Consider the following 17,454-nt stretch of genomic DNA (forward strand, 5'->3'; position numbering starts at 1 on the left):
ACCAGGGAGTCCCTGGCAACACAGACTTTTTTTGGGCAGGCACAGCACTCTTAGCAAGAGTGGAGAGGGACCAGCAAGCCCCAGCAGTGCACTGATCCCTCGGGGTCACTCTTAGCAGCCTCATCTAACACTTCTTTTTGACCTTTAAAGACAGTTCTGGATGTGGCTCAGCCCCTGCCTGACCTTAGATTAAGGGGAGCAGAAATAGGGCAGAGAGCAATGTTTTCTGAATTCTAGAAAGGACCTGCTGAAATAAATGATCATGTTTCCTGTTTTGCCAACAGAGAGAGAGAGAGATATCACTCTACTACTCAGCACACTGGTAAATAAACCAGGTGAGGTGGGTCCTGGCCCCTTACCTCCAGCCTAAAATCTCCAGCAGATTTGCTTTGCTGGAATGGAATTCCAGATTTTAAATATAGACAGGACTTTATAATTAACGGGTTTTGAGTTCAAAGATTGGAAACAAAATATGTGACCTCGGGCTTGTATCCTGCTGCACCACTGGCAGGAAGAGATGGATCTGGGAACCAGCAGTTGTTTCGCTGGCTGTGGTCTTATGAATTCGTGTGCAACAGATGAAATGACATCTGTCAAAGTTGTTTTACCTCTTGCCTCTCTGCAAGCTGCAGCTCAGCTGGGCCCGTGGCTGTACCCCCCTGTGTCCTGACTCCCGAGGAAAATACAAAGATTGGTGATCTCTCTGCCCCTGATCTATTGATGGACACAAATGACCAGTTTAGCACTTCCATTTCCACACTGGGAATAGGGGGATTAAAATGCCACTGTCTCCTGCAATGCTTTTTATGTGGGCCCTAGGTAAACACTGCACAAGTCAACAAACCACTGTTAATAAAAATTGCTAATTAAATGAGGACCAGTGGCTTGTTTTATTGACATAAGTATTTATAGGCTTTTTCTGCTTTCTTCTACTTTCCAAGGCTCTGTATGTTTTGCATTTGCTTTGGCCCTTTGCTCCTGTTTGTCCTTCTATTTCAGTTCTTGCTTTACAGGGGCTTTGTTGTTGTTATTTTAACCACCCTGAGTCAGACATAAGGATTTGCCTTACATCAAGCCAATTTTTTCCTTGAAAGGAATTCTCTAACACAACACAATTATCTTGGGGTTGGTAAAGAGTATAATATTTTTCTTAAATCCATCTTTTGCAGTGTGTTACTAGCTAAGATGGCTTTTTAGTCCACATTTGTCACACTCCTCAAGAGGTGGGGTTTTAAATTCTGAGTGGAAAGAATTTTTGTTCAGCTGATATCAGTGCTAGTTTACCAGTTGACTGCCAGGTAAAGAAAGGCACCCAAACTGCACCTCAGCAAGGAATTTCAGTGTGTTCAGTCATCCCTCTGCAGAACATGAGGCATTTACTATTAGCATGTACAATTACTTCTGTGGAAACCCACGCTGAACATGGCACACAGGACTGAAATGGCACTCCAAAGCAGAAGGGTGAGGATGGCAACTGAAGTGCCACACTGTTCCAGCCCTCAGGAAACTCTTCTGTGACAGTGAGATCTGAGCTTCATCATCATCAGAGGGTTCCCTGGCAGAACATACCCCAAGGACCTGACACTGCTTCTGGTTGCCGTGGAAGCTACATTTGCTCCAAATCCATTTTTCCAGGTCTCCCATATGCTCCCTACTATCCAGCCTGCCTTTCTGCTCTGGCACATCCTGTGGCTTCTGCCTGTGCAAGGTTTTATTCTAGAAGGCACCAAAGCTTGTTACTACTTTCATATCACAGCCCTTTGTGGATGACAAATCGAAAATCCAAGTTGTCATCAGAAGATGTGCTCTGCAGACTGATCTTGAGAAAGCACTGGATGGGAATACCAGGGTGCTATTGAGCCAACACTGTTCAGAAAGCAAACAAAATTGAATGGAAGTGAAAATGATGTAGGACTTGTGTCCTTGAAAGCTAATTTAAGCTCTCTTGGTTCTGGTGGGATGAGGGAGAAAGCAGCCGCAATACAAAAGACAAGTGCTGGAGCCTGATTAATATTGGTGTTTTGAAGGACCAGTTTTCACAGCCCATCTGGAAGTAATTTATTCCCTCTCAGAGGTACCACCAAACACAGCCATCCCAGAAAGAAAGTAGCCTCCAAAAAGATAGTCCTTAAGCTGCAGTGAGGAGAGGGGCAAGCACCAAGGGTATTCTGAAATAATCACTCCACTCAGCAGGCGAATAACAAGAAATTCCAGTTAATAAAAAAATGGCAGGAGCTGCAATTTTGAAGGTATTCTAAGAAATAAATAGCAATAAAGGGGCATCAAAGAGAGGTAAACAGCATTTGAGTGCTAGACAGAAAGCTTGGCACACTCCAAAACATTGCAGAGCACCTTTCAGTCTCAATGGAGATCACGAGTTTGAACACATGAAGAACTCACTGCTGGGTAACAAGTTATCAGGTGTCTGCTGATCCATGGCAACTGTCCCTGATGATTTGCGAGGTGGCAAATGTGGGATAATTTGAGATCTCTGCATCCTCGTGGAAGATGAGAGAGGTCTGTGCTGGTGTGAATGACCTCACATTTTCTGCAGCTCAAGAGCTGCCATGTAGACAGTTGTCTTCTACCCCTTGACTGGTGGCACCCGGTTCTCCTGTGTTCTCTTGTTTCTCTGTCTGAGCCTGGATGAGTGTCTCATTGCTTGGTTTTTGGCCTTGGAGGCATTTCTTACTTCCATGCAATTCTTTCCCCCCTCCTCAGGTAACCAGGTCAGTGAGGCCAGTGCTGCACTCCAATAACAGGACTGTACCTCTACAGAGGTAAAGGGATAAGCAGACTGAGGTGAAAAGTGGTTTTGGGATCTTCTGATAAACAGCCACCTGGTTTCTGACATTGCTCTGGCATCCTTCTAAACACAGGTCCCACGTGGCCACTGATTTATCTCTTATCTAAGGCTGTAGGGCCTGAGGATATCTCTTTATTGGAAACAAGGCAGTGGAGAACATTTGTTATAGAAATGGGAGCTGCACAAAACTAACATGAATTTAGATTTCATTACAAACATGGAACCTGGCAAAGGTTAATTGAAATATTTGCCAAGGGCCAATCTAAAGTTTGGTGGAATCAAAGGGGGACTTTAAACTGACTTTAGTGGTCCTGGGGTCAGGTTGTAAGACAAATTTGACAAGTTTCAAGGTCCCTAGGTCAATGGATTTTTTTTTCTTTAAATCCAAACCATGCCATGCTATTAGTCTAAAAGACGTTTCAGCCATCAGCCAGAGAAACCACCTGACACCAGTGCAACAGGAACAGGATCAGCTCCTGCAGGCCATGGAGAGCAGCCTGTAATGCCTGGCTCTTCAGGCATTATACTGCCCTGGTGGAAAACATCTGTCTCCGTGGTGAGGGGGTCTGAGAGTCCCAGACCCAGCCTGGGATGGCCCATGGCAGGGCACTCTCAAGAGACAGCCCGCCCTGACAGAGCCCCCTACTGCAGGAGACATCAGGCTGGAAACCTCCAGGGCACAACACAAAGCTGGTCATCTTTTCCCTGATGTGTTTGCTTGAGGGAATGGGTGGGTGGGTTGTTTATCTTGTCTGGAGGAGCCTTTTCCTTTTGGCTCTTGGGAAAAAAGGAACTGCATTGTGTATGTTTACTGAAAAGTCCAACGTGTTCCTTGAGACAGGAGGACAGGACACATTCTTATAAATCAGGGTGGAGAAAAAGTGAAACTAGAAAGAAATGGTTGGGGGTTGTTGCAGAGGCAGTGTGTGTGCACTCAGCCAGCAAGGGGAATGACACTGACACTCTTTCAAAGGAAGGTCATCATGTAGACCATAAATCTCAAACATTTAGCATTTGCTTCCTTCGTCTTTGTTGACTTTTTTTAAAAGAAGTTCAGTAACTATCAGAAAAATTTGAAGATCTTCTTTATTTATGTGGCCTTTCAGCTGTTCATGGCTGGTGATTAAAGTCTGATGCAGCCAAACACAGCAGGACTGGCCTGAGCCTGCCCATGAGGGACCTGCCCTTAGGGGGGTTGCTGGTGCCTGTGGCTCTTCTGTGCTGGGCTGGGGTGCCCAAGCAAATGGTACAGACTCATCATAGTATGAATGTCCAGGTGTGAGAATTCCCTTTGCCTGGGCACAGCCAGAGCAGCAGGAGAGCCTTCTGGAAAGAGCAGACCTTTGCCATGGGCTTATTCCCACTCCCAGACCTCTCATTTCAGGCATTCTTGGGGAAACAGACTTGTGGTGTGAGGTGGTGGAGCCCGTCCAGTGTCTGCTGCTGGTCTAGTTCTGCTGTTCTGACTCTTCCAGTCAGCTTTGGGCCCTCAAGGTTTTGCTGAGCACCTGAGGCAAGTTCATGAGGCAAATTCACCAAAACCTTTCTGCTCAGAGGAGTTTTCTCTAAGTGATCACAGTAAATATAATCACTGCTTTGCAGTTTTTCCTATCTGTGTTGCTGCCTTTGAGATCTTAATTCATCTTAACATGTGTTGCCATTCTTAATTACTTTCAGTGAGCCCACCACAAAGACATTTGTCATTCTCTTCTGTGATCAGCTGCCTGGAAATATTAGAGAGAGACTGACCAGACTGAGCATCCAACTCTGCCATTAACTTGCACAGTGTCCATTGCAAGTCATTTCACTTTGCTCTGGGCTGTTTTACTCATATAGAAAATGGAAATAGCAAACTGATCCATATTGAAATCCTGTTCCAGTCCAAACTAAGATAACGCTGGCTTTGCTTAGCTTTACTTGGCTTGGTAAGTATTTTTGAAAGTGGAAGATTTATTATTTTGAAAAATCCCTGTTAATTACACAAGGAAAATCCATTGTGTTGTTTAAATAAGTAAACTAAATGGAGAAAAACAACTGCAGCCTTCTCATCCATTGAGAAGCAAATTCTGTAGGCTGCTGTTCATAATTTGCAGAGCATTCTGACCTCAGAATGTGCTCCACCACTCTCTGTTTCCACCAGGGCACTGGACTGCTTCATTCAGAAAGTCCAGGTCCACCAGAGGTCAAAGAGAACTTTGATTTAGAAGTTTAGTTTGCAGTTCAAGAGCTCCTTCCCAAGCAAATGGACACCTCACACCAGCCCTTGCTTGCTAACTAGGAGGATAAATGACCAGCTTTCCAATTACACCTTCTGCTACCACCGATTGTCACGCTTGGCTCCTCTGTTTCCAAGGCCAGGGGGCTGGAGACATCTAATGGCAAGTGCCTGCATAGCAGAGCATCCTCCCCCACTGCAGCTGTCCCGTCCTGAAATTCCAACATTTAACTCTTACTGTACCTCAGAAACGGACATGCTCAAGACCAGTGAAATGACAATGGCTGTGTGGGAGTAAGATGTCTTGGCAACCTTCCTGAAGGGAAAATAAGTGATGCAGAGCAGTCAGAGTCACCCCTGTGCTTGGAAAGATCATGGAGCAGATCCTGCTGGAAACAATGCTAAGACACGTGGAAGGTAAGGAGGGGACTGGGACAGCCAGCAGGGCTTCACTGGGAGCATGATAATGTCCGACTAATTGGGTGGCTTTCTGTGATGGGGCGATGGTGTTGGTGGCTGAGGGAAGAGAAACTGGTGTCACCTCCCTTCTCAGGCAGGGCCATCCCAGCGCACACAGCACAGGATTGTGTCCAGATGTGTCTGGAATATCTCCAGTGAGGGAGGCTCCACAGCCTCTCTGGACAATCAGTTCCAGTGCTTGGTCACTGCACAGTGAAGGAATTCTTCCTCATGTTCAGGTGGAACTTCTGGGCATCAGTTCCTGCCCATTCCTCCTGCCCCATTGCTGGGCCCCACGGAGCAGAGCCTGGTCCATGCCCTGACCCTCCCTGCAAACACTGACAGACAGGGATGAGGGCCCCTGGACTTGGCTGAGGGCAGATGCCTCCTCAGTGAGTTCTCTGGTGACACAAGGCTGGGAGGAGGGGCCAGGACCCCAGAGAGCCCTGCAGCCCTGGGAAGGAGCTCAACAGGATGGAGAGATGGGCAGAGAACCTCCTGAAATCCAGCAAGGGCAAATGCAGGGTCCTGCACTGGGGAAGAACAATCCCAGGCACCAGGACAGGCTGGAACTGACCTGCTGGGAAGCAGCTCTGGGGAGAAGGACCTGGGGGTCCTGGTGGACAATGAGCTGTCCCCGAGCCAGCACCGTGTCCCTGGGGCCAAGAGGATCAATGGGATCCTGGGGTGCATTAGGAAGAGTACTGCCAGCAGGTCAGGGAGGGGATGCTGCCACTCTGCTCAGCCCTGGTGGGGATCACCTGGAGTGCTGTGTCCAGCTCTGGGCTCAGCAGGACAGGACAGACATGGAGCTCCTGGACTGGGTCCAGTGGAGGGTGACAAAGATGATGGGGGGACTGAAGCATCTCAGTGAGGACAGGCTGAGGGAGCTGGGCCTGTCCAGCCTGGAGATATCAGAGAGGGGCCCTCATCCCTGTCTGTCAGTGTGTGCACGGAGGTCAGGGCATGGACCAGGCTCTGCTCCATGGGGCCCAGCGATGGGGCAGGAGGAATGGGCAGGAACTGATGGCCAGAAGTTCCACCTGAACATGAGGAAGAATTCCTTCACTGTGCAGTGATCAAGCACTGGAACTGATTGTCCAGAGAGGCTGTGGAACCTCCCTCACTGGAGATACTCCAGGCACATCTGGACGCAATCCTGTGCTGTGTGCTCAGGGATGGCCCTGCCTGAGAAGGGAGGTGGGACCAGATGACCCCTGATGATCCCTCCCAACTGATCCATTCTGTGGTTCTGTGATTTCCAGGGATGCTGCAAGTTCAGCTCTTCTCTGGAGATGGCCCCTTGACAGCAGAGCTGGGACAGGAGTGGAACAGGGCACTGCACAGGCTGGGTCTGATGGAGACAATGGCCCCTTTGCTCCAACATTCATCCTCCTAAGACCAGAACAGTGATACCCCATGTGCTCCCAAAGACTGCTGAGACTCACCACAGACATTGTTGTGAAGAATCTTGCTCAGCAAGATAAGAAACTATTCCCATCTGTCCCTTCCCAGGTGAATAACCAGTGTCCTGGATGAGCAGTGGAGTTACAGCCCAGTGCTTTCTGACAACAGAGTCTGATCCTCCAAGGCTGGCCAGCAGCTAGGTGGCAAAGCAGGAGTGTGATTTTTATCTTTTGCAATGATTCACCTTGGTTAAATATTATTTCTGATATCCAGTTATATGCTGTCTGCAGAGACCTCCATGCTTGTCTAAGGCCCATTTAATTCAGTGCCTTTGTGCTGGCTTCACTGTGGGCTGGGTCCTACTTGGGCTGTGGCTGTGTCCTTTAATAGCCACAGCTGTAAAAACTTATTAGCTGCTTCTCTGGAGGCCTGTTGTCTTTCTGATAAAAAAAAAAAAAAGAAAAGAAAAAAGTGTATTTCAAGGGGAATGAAATTTCAGATCAAAGGAAATCTTTTTCCATTTCAAGTTGAATTTGAGAAATAGTTATGACCTAATTAAAAAAAAAAAAAAAAAAAAAAAGAGGGAATGTTGAAATTTTGACATATCCAAACCATCTTGTTATTTTTCATGGAGTAGTCTTTGGTCCATCATGGCTCAACAGATAAAGTACAATTCCAGAGCATGACACACTTGGTATATTACAAGTTTTGTCTGCTTATTTAGGAATAAAAATTATAACCAGGATCTGGTCAGTCCCTGCCAGGTGCAGCTCTGGCACCAAGAGGTCCAGAGAATTGTGCTCTCATGTCCTGGCACAGCTATGGCACTCAGCAGAAAAAAACACCTGAACATCCATTATAACAGGAGAAAAGATTTAAAAAAGGACTTTAAAAGCAGTAATGAAGACACTTGTTGGTCCAAGTGCTGGAGATCTCAAACCTCAGCTGGGTACCCTGCTAGAATGCTGTGGGCAGTGCTCATGAGGTTTGAATCAGGAGGAAAGTCAGACAAGTGGCTTTCTGCAGGGAGGATGATCAGACCAAGGTGGAGAGACAAGAACGGCCTTTCCTCAGTAGTTTTGTGAGCAGTGTCTAAGCTCATGTCTAAGACTTGTGATCCAGTATTTTGTTTCCAAGCTCCTCCATTCTTGTTTAAAATACCCTCAAAGAATCTTTTGTTCTCTAAAAGAACACCCACTAGGTATTTTTCCTTAAATTTTTGAGCTCTACCACTACATTAAAAAAAAAAAAAAAAAGTTTATTTCAAGGCAAGTAGCACAATTTCTTGCTAAGAGGTGTGTGCTGTGCTTCAATACCAAGCTGTCAAATCCCATGGGACACAGCTACCCTCCCCTTACCTCCTATTGATTTTGAAACTGGGAACTGCTGCATGAAACTGAGAGGCTGACTGGGTGTTATCTTGTGTCTTGAGGCAATCCAAGGGTGAAATGATCTAAAGTGACAATATGTGAGAGCTCAGCACTCAGGGTATTACCATTCCTGACGAACTGAGTGTCACGGAACCAGCCCCGTGTCCAGCCAAGGAGAAGGCTGACACCATATCTCAATACACACACAACTACCTCATCTGAGGCTTGCAGAAGACCTGATGCTCATGAAGATTTCAGGAAGAATAAACAAGGCAGTGTCTGTGGAAAAGGATAGATAATAGCTGATTGAAGCAGGCTTCAGTGGGGGAGAAAGATAGCTCGCTGGGGGATGAAAAGAGGCTCCAACATTTTCTTGAGCTGGAGATCTTTTGATCTTATGCATGTCTTGAGATTTTGGGTTGCTTTCTTAATCTCAAAATGATTAAAAAAAAAACCCCTCAAGCCCTTTTTTGAAACAGGCTGCCCCAGTCTGATCCTACTTCCCGCACCTGGACACAGGACAAAGATGTTACGGCTTTCAGGAAGCAGCACATTTGTCAGCATGCAGCCCCCAGCTGAACAAAGGGCTGGATTCATGGATGCAATATCAGCCATGGAAATGTTCCACCCCTGCCCCTCCCTGGCTTCCTACTCAATCTGTTGAAACAAAAAATGAATTGTCATTGGATTTTGCAGCCTCCAAGGTTCCTCAGCGGATCAATCCATCTTGGACATGTCCTAAGAATCACAGAAGCCCAAGAATCACAGAATATTTTGAGGTGGAAGGGATAGGATCATGAGTCCAACTCTTAAGTGGGATCAAACACACAGTGGCCTGTAATTTGAATGAAGTTGCACAAGAATTGAAAGAATTTGATCTTAGTTTATGAGTGACTTTTTTGGGTTTTGTTTCTACTAAAAAGCTGCTACCAAAGAAGAGATGGGAGGCAGTCTCTGCAGGAAGGAAAAATGTGCAGTGAATTACAGTCAGATCTGACTTTGCTCCCACACAGCAGCACCACTTCAAAATTTCCTTTTCCCTGGAGGAGCAGGGTACCCTTTTGACAGGGACTTGGTGTTCATTAGTGGTGTTTGCTCTGCCTGACATGAGGTGTAAAAGCTCCAGATCTGTGCTGCTTTGCTCAACATTGTCATGTTCAGAAAAACATTTGAGCAGTTATTCAGCTTGAAGCACCTAAGTAGTTCTACTGTCAACAACAGGACTCCTCAAATGTTTAAATTTATGCTTGTGTTGAAGTGCCTTGTTAAATCAGGGCTTCAAACCCTAATAGTCTGCTGAACCAGAGTGATCATTCCAGTCTTCACCCTCAGAGCTGTAGAAACACCCCTGGCACGCAATGCACAAAAATAATTTTAGTTAATTGGATAAAATTGTGTATGTACACCCTGTGACCGCTGAGAGTTTTGAAAACTAATTGTGCTGGTGTCACCCTGCACGCCTGTTTTGTGATTTGTCACACCCCCCCAGAGCAGACACAGCACTGTGATCAGATTCCCTCTGTGATCTGTCCTGGAGGCTGGCATACCTCCAGCTCCGGGTGGCTTTCCTCCACAGTTGTCACATGGTGTGGTGCAGCTACCTGTGATAACTCTGGAGCAGACAGGATGTCTTTTGTGCTGCCTTTTTCACCTGTTTCACTACATACCCCTTTCAAAGACTTGTAATTTCCGGCGGGCAGGAATATTGTCAGCCTGGCATCAGATAAGTTCTCAGGCAGAGCCGTGCCCTGCACTGCCTGTTTCATCCAATAAAGACTTTCCCATCTCTGGTGTGCTGCTTATAATTTAGCTTTCATGAATTGACTTGCCAACGCATTTGGGTGGACAGAGAAAAGTGAGATGCTGACGTATCTGCAGACTCTTTTCACCTGACATAAACACCCATTGTCAACACAGGGTAAGCAGAGGGGAAAACATCGTGGCAATCACAAACCAAACTTCAATTTACCATCCTCCCGCCCTTCTGGCACTGTGACAAGAAGTAATGCTCTGGTCATTCACATGCTGACACAAGGCAGCATTTTGAGGCTGGAGATGCAATAAAGTTTGAGATTAACCTTTTTTTTTTTTTTTTTTTATTGGAAGGATGGAGAAACTGCTCCACCTACCTGACTGAAAACTTTAAATGAAAACAGAGCTGTGAACAGCACAGGTGCATCATGCATCATCATCTGTTTCCTCACATGTGAGAACAGCTTTAGCAAGGTGTTTATTCTCATTTTCCTTTGCTCCTTTCTTTAGATAGTTTTGGTGCCACATGGCTTGGTCCCTAATCTTGATGGAACCTCCAGTGTTTTCTCTGCAGGCTGCAACAGCCTCTGAGGATGCTAAATCCATGGACATGCACAGCTGACTGTCCCCAGGAACAATGGTGTTTGTGGACATGTCCTGAAACCCAGACTCCTTGTAATCCAGGAAAAATAAACACCACCTCCTACCTGTCCAATAAAAGTGCATAAACCTCACCCTGCTGTATGTGCTAGCCATGCTTGGATAAGTGTCTTTAAAATTGAATTTAATAATGGCTAAAATTATTCAAAAGTTTCCTTGCCTGCAGAGTTTATGGAAAAAGCTACCTAAATATGATGGAAAAAATTAAAAATTATACCATCTAACCTCTGGGAGAAATAACACTTGGATTTGTTAATTTTGGACAACATCTCAATTCTTCTGCTGGCATGGTTTTAAACCACATCCCCATTATGCATCTCCTCATACTTTTACAGTAGCAATAAGAAAATTGGCAAAAAAATGGTAATGCCCCTTTTGGCTCACAATGCATCTTTTGAGACTAATTTGTTTAGTTTAATGAAAAAAAATAAAGTTATCATGGCCATGTTCCAGTCCCAGTACCAATATTCTGTGTTGGAATAAGAAACTAATCAGGTTAGGAGCAGGCAGATTGTCCATGGCAGGGCAGAACCAGCAACAGCAGCAGCCCTCACCAACCCATGACTCTTCCCCTTTTCTCCACATTTAGTGTAAAACCAACATGCAAACAAGGCAGAGCCCAGTCCTGAGGAACTCCCTGAGGGTGCTGGATCACCATGGCAGGTGTGCAGGCTGGTACCTGAGAGACCAGCACATGCACAGGTCATAGAATCAGAGAATCATAGCAGTGGAATCAGAGAGTCACAGAGCCACAGAATCACAGAATTGTGGAATCATAGATTCACAGAATAACAGAATTAATCACAGAATGGCCTGGGTTAGGAGGGACCTTAAAGACCATCAGTTCCTCCTACAGGGAGGGATGCCATTCACTCTGTCAGGTCCTCAAAACACATCCACAGGTCACAGAATCAGAGAATCATAGTAGTGGAATCACAGAGTCACAGAATCACAGAGCCACAGAATTATGGAATTGTGGAATCACAGAATTAATCACAGAATGGTCTGGGTTAGGAGGAACCTTAAAGACCATCAGTTCCTCCTACAGGGAGGGATGCCATTCACTCTGTCAGGTCCTCACAGCCCATCCAACATGACTGATCCTACCTCCTTAACTCTTACCCCACTGGAAAGCTGAAAGCTGAATAAAGACCATTCCACAGAAGCTTGTAGCCACCAGAAAACAGCTGTGAGCTTAAAATTTGAGGGGGTAAATTAATAGCTGAGTTGGAATTTCTTCAAAACGTGACACATGCAACAGAGAAAGCAGAGGTATTCAGACAAATGTAAACAAACACTTTTTTCCTTAATCATTGCATATTTAGCAGATGTTTGACAGCTGGATTGACTATTTAAAGTCATCACATTTTGTCTGAAGTTGTGGTTTGATTTCAGCCTATGTATAATAGCCATTTTTCAGGGGCCAATAAGATTCAGTATTTCATGTGGGTTCTTCATGAAGAGCAATATACCAGTGTATATTGTATACTGACAATTTTGGTTTTCAGAAGGATTTTTTAGTCTGATGATAGCAGCTTTCAGAGGCAGGAATGCTCTCTGCAGAGGCTGCCCCTCAACTTGGGGTGTACCTAAAATCCTGAGCACTGCACTGATTTAATTACAGCCATTCTAATAGAGTGAAAGATTTTATTCAGATTGTCCTGAGACAGAAAAGGAGGGTATAATGGAATTTCTCCTATTATCTCAACTGCAGGGGTTGTGACTGAGAACACACTCTCATTTGCTGCCTATACAGCTGTAATTAAATCATTTCAGCTTTCAGACTTTGAGCCTTATCTCAAGTTGGGATAAAAATTTGCAGTGAAAGAGAGGAGCAAGAGAGTTCACTTTCTTTCAGAGAATTCCAGGCCAATGCAGCAACAATCCAGCCACAGCTTACACCCACAGCAGCACTACCTAGAGGGTTGTGGTGCCCCACCAGACACACCTGCTGGTTAATAAAGAAGAAGCCAAATCCCATCTGTGACCAAAACTTGAGGAAAAGTGTGTAAAAGCCCAATTTTCCAAGGGGACACTGAAATCTATCTTGCTCAGTGACCCAAAGAATATAAGCTTGTTTTAATTGGAAAAAGACATCCAAAAATGCTAGAAAATCAGTGAGGTAGTTAGGGAAATTAAAAAAAAAAAAAAAAAAGTGAAGGTAACCTCAGAGCAGGGCTTTATTAGTGGGTGCTTTGCTTGACTCCTGTGCATGTTTGGAGACAGACTCATAGCAGCTGTAACCTGCTGTGCTCCTGGCCAAAAGTGCAGCCAGGCTGCTGGGCAATGAGGTTTTGGGCAGGACAGCAGTGAGTTTGAGAGGCTTTAGCAGCAGTTTGGGAGGTGGCTCTCTCCTGATTCAGCAGCACCTGGCCAAGCAGGCTCAGGGCATCCCAAAGGGCAGTGACCTGCTCGAGGCTGGATGTCAGAACAGACAAGTGCAGACTCCTGGCCCCACAGCAGTGAGCCAGTAGCTCAGCTTCTGCCTCACCAGCGGGCTCAGCTTTGGGTGTGAGTACAGCTGCTTTCCCAGCCTGTGAACCTTGGACACCTCCAGCTTCCCAGTTTCACACACTGGCAGGGTGCCGCAGTTCTGGTCCTTGGCGGATGTTCAAAGCTTGGGGACAGAAAATGCTGTTGTTGCTGCCACCAAAGGCGATGTCTCAGCATGTGAGAGAGCAGAGAGAGCTGGTGATGCAGGTGTTCAGAGCAGGGGAGCATCCTTAGGGATACAGGGTTTGGCCAGCACTGAAACTGGCTCCATGGGCCAAAGACAAGTGCAAGGATGAGAGGAGTCAGCCTGGGTGTCCCGGGTTGCAAGGCAAGATGTGTTCTATTTGCCACCTGCATGGCAGTTGTCTTCTGTTCAGTGGGCAGTTTGCCTCATCTCTTCCACAACCACTCCTCCCTCTGGGGAGACATCTGCTGATAACAGGCTATTGAATGTCCCTGCATGGCTGATAAGAACTACAGCATCCCACTGGGAGATGTGAGCCCAGAGGGAGGAGCCAAGCATTCCTACCTGGATAGAATCTGGAGATTCTGGAACACCAGCATGGCTTCTCCACTGGACTTCCCAGAGGAGCAGCTGCCTCTTCCATTGGATCTTCAGAGGAAGAATACACCCTTCTACAGGATCCCTGCTCCAACAGAACCATCCCTGACACTCCAGGAGGGCTGCAGCCACAATTCCAATGGGACTGCTACCAGCACCCTGACCCACAGGGTGTCAGGTTGGGTTCTGACTCTGTCAGTGTTGTTTTAGTTTACTGCAATGTTTATTTTATCCTTTTATTTTTCTTCCCTATTAAAGAACTATTATTTCCGGCTCCCATATTTTTTTTGCCTGAGAGCCCCTTAATTTAAAATTTATAACAATTCAGAGAGAGGGGGTTTACATTCTCCATTTCAGGGGAGGCTCCTGCCTTCCTTAGCAGGCACCTGTCTGTACAAACCAAGACACTGGGAAAGGATCTGACTCAGAGCAGTGACACATTCTGCTCTGCTTGGGGCTCACAGTGCTTGGTGAAATGTGTTGGACCCTGCCCTCTGACCCCATCCCAGGTACCTCTGTGGTATCAGGCACCCCACAATCCTGCACATTCCTGTTACTGCTTTGCCACAAATATATCAATGTACTTAGGCAAGGAGGAAAGCACCTAAGCACAGTCTGAGGTAACAGAGAGGATAAGTGCTCCCAGCATTATTGCACCCTTCAAGCCCCTCTCAGGGAGTTTTTCCCTGGACATTCATGTTTACTGTAAATTGCTAGGGGCTGACTCTTTCCACACAAAGAGAAACACCATATAGACAAACTACTGCATAATGTATAAGATATAGGATACAGCAGGGTTATTAAACATACAGGTATGGGAATAAAGAAAATATTTTCCAGGGTAAAGGTAGCCCTATCTGTCTCTCTGTTTACAGTGCAGCATCTTAGCTGTAATATCTGGCCCCTTTTAGAGCTGGTCACGCCTCTGAATTTTAGTTAGTGTTGGCCTGCAGCATTTCAGATCCTGCTGTTCTTGAGCAAAACTCCCAGTCAGCTACATGGGTTGGACATTTTGGAGGCTGGGTTGAGAAACACTGGGGAAGGAAGCAAAAATAGCACTCAGCACCTGCTAAAACCCCAAACCCTCTCAGCTCTCCAGCCTGGCAGAGTTTAATATCTCATTTGTCAAAGTGACAGTCAATTCCCCATGACAGATCAGATGATTATTAATTCTGTCTTCAGGAGATATGCACAATTTGGAAGTTTTCTGAATCAAGGTAGTAAGATAATGCTTAAGGGAAAAAAACCCAAGCCTTCCCCCCTCCCCCAAGCTTCCATTTCATTAAAATTTCAGGTGTAAACAACAAAAGTTGCAGCAAAAATATTCCTGTCACTGCAAAACCCCAAAGATTCCTCACTGTGGGTGAGAAGATGGTCTGCTGTACATAGACCAAGCAAACTGACACAGACACAGACTAATTACAAAGTGATGCACCTGTATCCTCTGTAACTAGTTTGGCTTGTAAGTGTCGGAATTTTTACTGCAAATAGTTTAATTTTTCTCTTTGTAAGAAAAGCTCCTGGCTTCTCAGAGGCTCAGCCTCCTGGCTGAGATTACCCATGCTTAGAAGATAATTGATTTCAGGGAGTTCTCCAGAGAAATGTCACTCAGAAGATTCTCTTGGTTAACTGTTCTCAGCTAAGCCAAAAAAGCACGACACTTCTCACTGTTATCAAAGTGGTCTAATGACCTGTTTCCAGCCTGCTTTCTGAAGGCTGTGTGAACTTTGGTAGAAGCTTGGCATGAAGGCACAGGAAGAGTCATCTGCTGCAGCCTGGGAGGGGGTGGTGAGAAGTCAGAGGTATGCGATATGAAGAAATCCCCTACCGTGCATGTTCTCTGAGGATCAGTTTCTACCCTTTCCATGGCAAAACCAGTAAAAAGAGATTGGGGGACAGGAAAAAATTCCCCTGTGAACTTGCCAGCAGACACTTTCACATGAACCCTGGCAAGGCTTGTGCTCTCCACCAACGCTCTGGCAGGTTGCACAGTGGTATCACTGGTGCAAATGCTGATGAAAAACAACTAGAGGCAAATCTTAAGGTTTTCTCTGAATGAGTGTTCACAAATAATGCTTTGGCAAGCTCTTGGCTGGAACAAAATCTATCTAGTCAGAATTTCCAGCACAGCTAAGGACAGTAGACTAAAACAGCTGATGAGCTGGAAAAAAACCACCCTAACTACAGGGACCTTCCATGACCCTCCCACGTGGCAGAAATAACCAAACACATAAACCTGTAGACTTCCATACTGGGAATTCTCTCTCCTTGAACTCTTCCTTGAAAGCCTGGGCTTTTAAACAGGATATTGCTGTGAACTGGGCTGCACTGATGTATTCATTGATCAGCCAGGACCTCTCCACTCATTACTGCACTGCAGCCTTTCTGTTTGTGCATCCTTTCCTGGGTTTCAGCAGCATCTTCATTTCAAGCAAATTTCAGCATAATTGCTATATTTGCTTAAACCTGTGCAACAGGAGCTGTTTCTAGCCCATCTGCTCTGGCAGCCTCTGCCATGTGAAATGGACACTCATCCAAGGTGTTGGAAGCAGAAGGAGGGATCCGCTGGTCACACCTGCGACTGAGGACACAGGGGCAGAGGCACTGGGGAATTGGTATCACCAGGCTCTGAGAGGCACATGGTTCAGAGCCAAGGTTTTACACTCCTCACACATGCATATGTATTTTACCCCATTATTGGCTTCAGCTGCACTTATTGTTACCAATTTGTGTCCCGATGCTACTTTTCCAGGCAGCCTCAGTGGGAGACACTTGTGTGCAGAGAAATATTTGCATTTCTGCAGGTCTTTATGGACATACATATTGCTAATACACACATAAACAGGATGCCATTCATATTTAAACAGTGCTTTTGGAATGGCATCACAGCTGAGGGAATGGAAACGTTCTGATTTGTATCACTTATCTCAGTGGAGGCTGCTTCCTTCACACATTCTGACTTCTGCAGAGCCTCTGCAATAAGGCAGCTAATTCACATAGGAGGAGACATGAGGTATTTAATAACCCCCCTTCCTCCCCTAAAAGCCTAATAAGCTTGCTCTGCCCATTGATCTTTGCAGTCACTTGCCCCTCTGTTTTTTCCAGACTACTGTGCTTCCTTTCTACTTCAGCTCTTTTCTTCATTTTCATTTGCATATATTCAAGGCCCTAAAGAAAAACAGCTCTGCATTAAAAGGCTATTACAGAAATATATGCTATTTAAGTAACAATAGACCATGTTTTCTGTTGGGAGGGGAGAAAAAACCCAACTCAACAGAATATTTTAGTTCCAAACAAGATTTAAAAAGATATCACATGATCTTCAGCATACTTTGGCTCACAGAATTTGTCCTCAGTTTGTTGAGGCTTTTGCTTTAGTCTGTTCATCATTTTTGCAGAAATAGGACTGTAACAAAAGTGTGTGAGTGTGCTCAGATGTGTCACGTCCCTCTCTACCTGAGGCTTTCCCAAGAACAGGACACCCAATGCTTCACAGCACTGCACCCTCCACTGCAGTTTGCTGAGGGGTTGTAAAGCAGTGTCCCTTGCACTGGGCAGCATTTCACACTGCCTTCAGCCTGCTGCAGGGAGCCCAGCTCAGCAGGACTCAGCCAGGCAGGGTTCCAAAAGTTTTTCATCCCTAGAAGTCACAGCCATCTCAGGTGGGATGTTCCTCCACTGCCTTTACAAGATAAAATCCCCAAAGTGTATGCATTTGTAAAAATAAACA

General features: G+C 45.7%; 1 long non-coding RNA gene across 1 annotated transcript in view; it reads left to right on the top strand.

Moving 5' to 3' along the window:
• The window catches only part of LOC132324031 (uncharacterized), a 49,741-nt gene extending 42,353 nt beyond the window's left edge, over positions 1 to 7,388 (top strand). Inside the window, exons 4-5 of the long non-coding RNA XR_009485497.1 lie at positions 5,270 to 5,438; positions 6,746 to 7,388. This is a non-coding gene — a long non-coding RNA (uncharacterized LOC132324031). The remainder of the gene's footprint in view (positions 1 to 5,269; positions 5,439 to 6,745) is intronic.
• The last annotated feature ends 10,066 nt before the right edge of the window (positions 7,389 to 17,454 follow it).

The sequence above is a fragment of the Haemorhous mexicanus genome, chromosome 2, assembly GCF_027477595.1.
Source record: "Haemorhous mexicanus isolate bHaeMex1 chromosome 2, bHaeMex1.pri, whole genome shotgun sequence".
Taxonomy (NCBI): Eukaryota; Metazoa; Chordata; class Aves; order Passeriformes; family Fringillidae; genus Haemorhous; species Haemorhous mexicanus.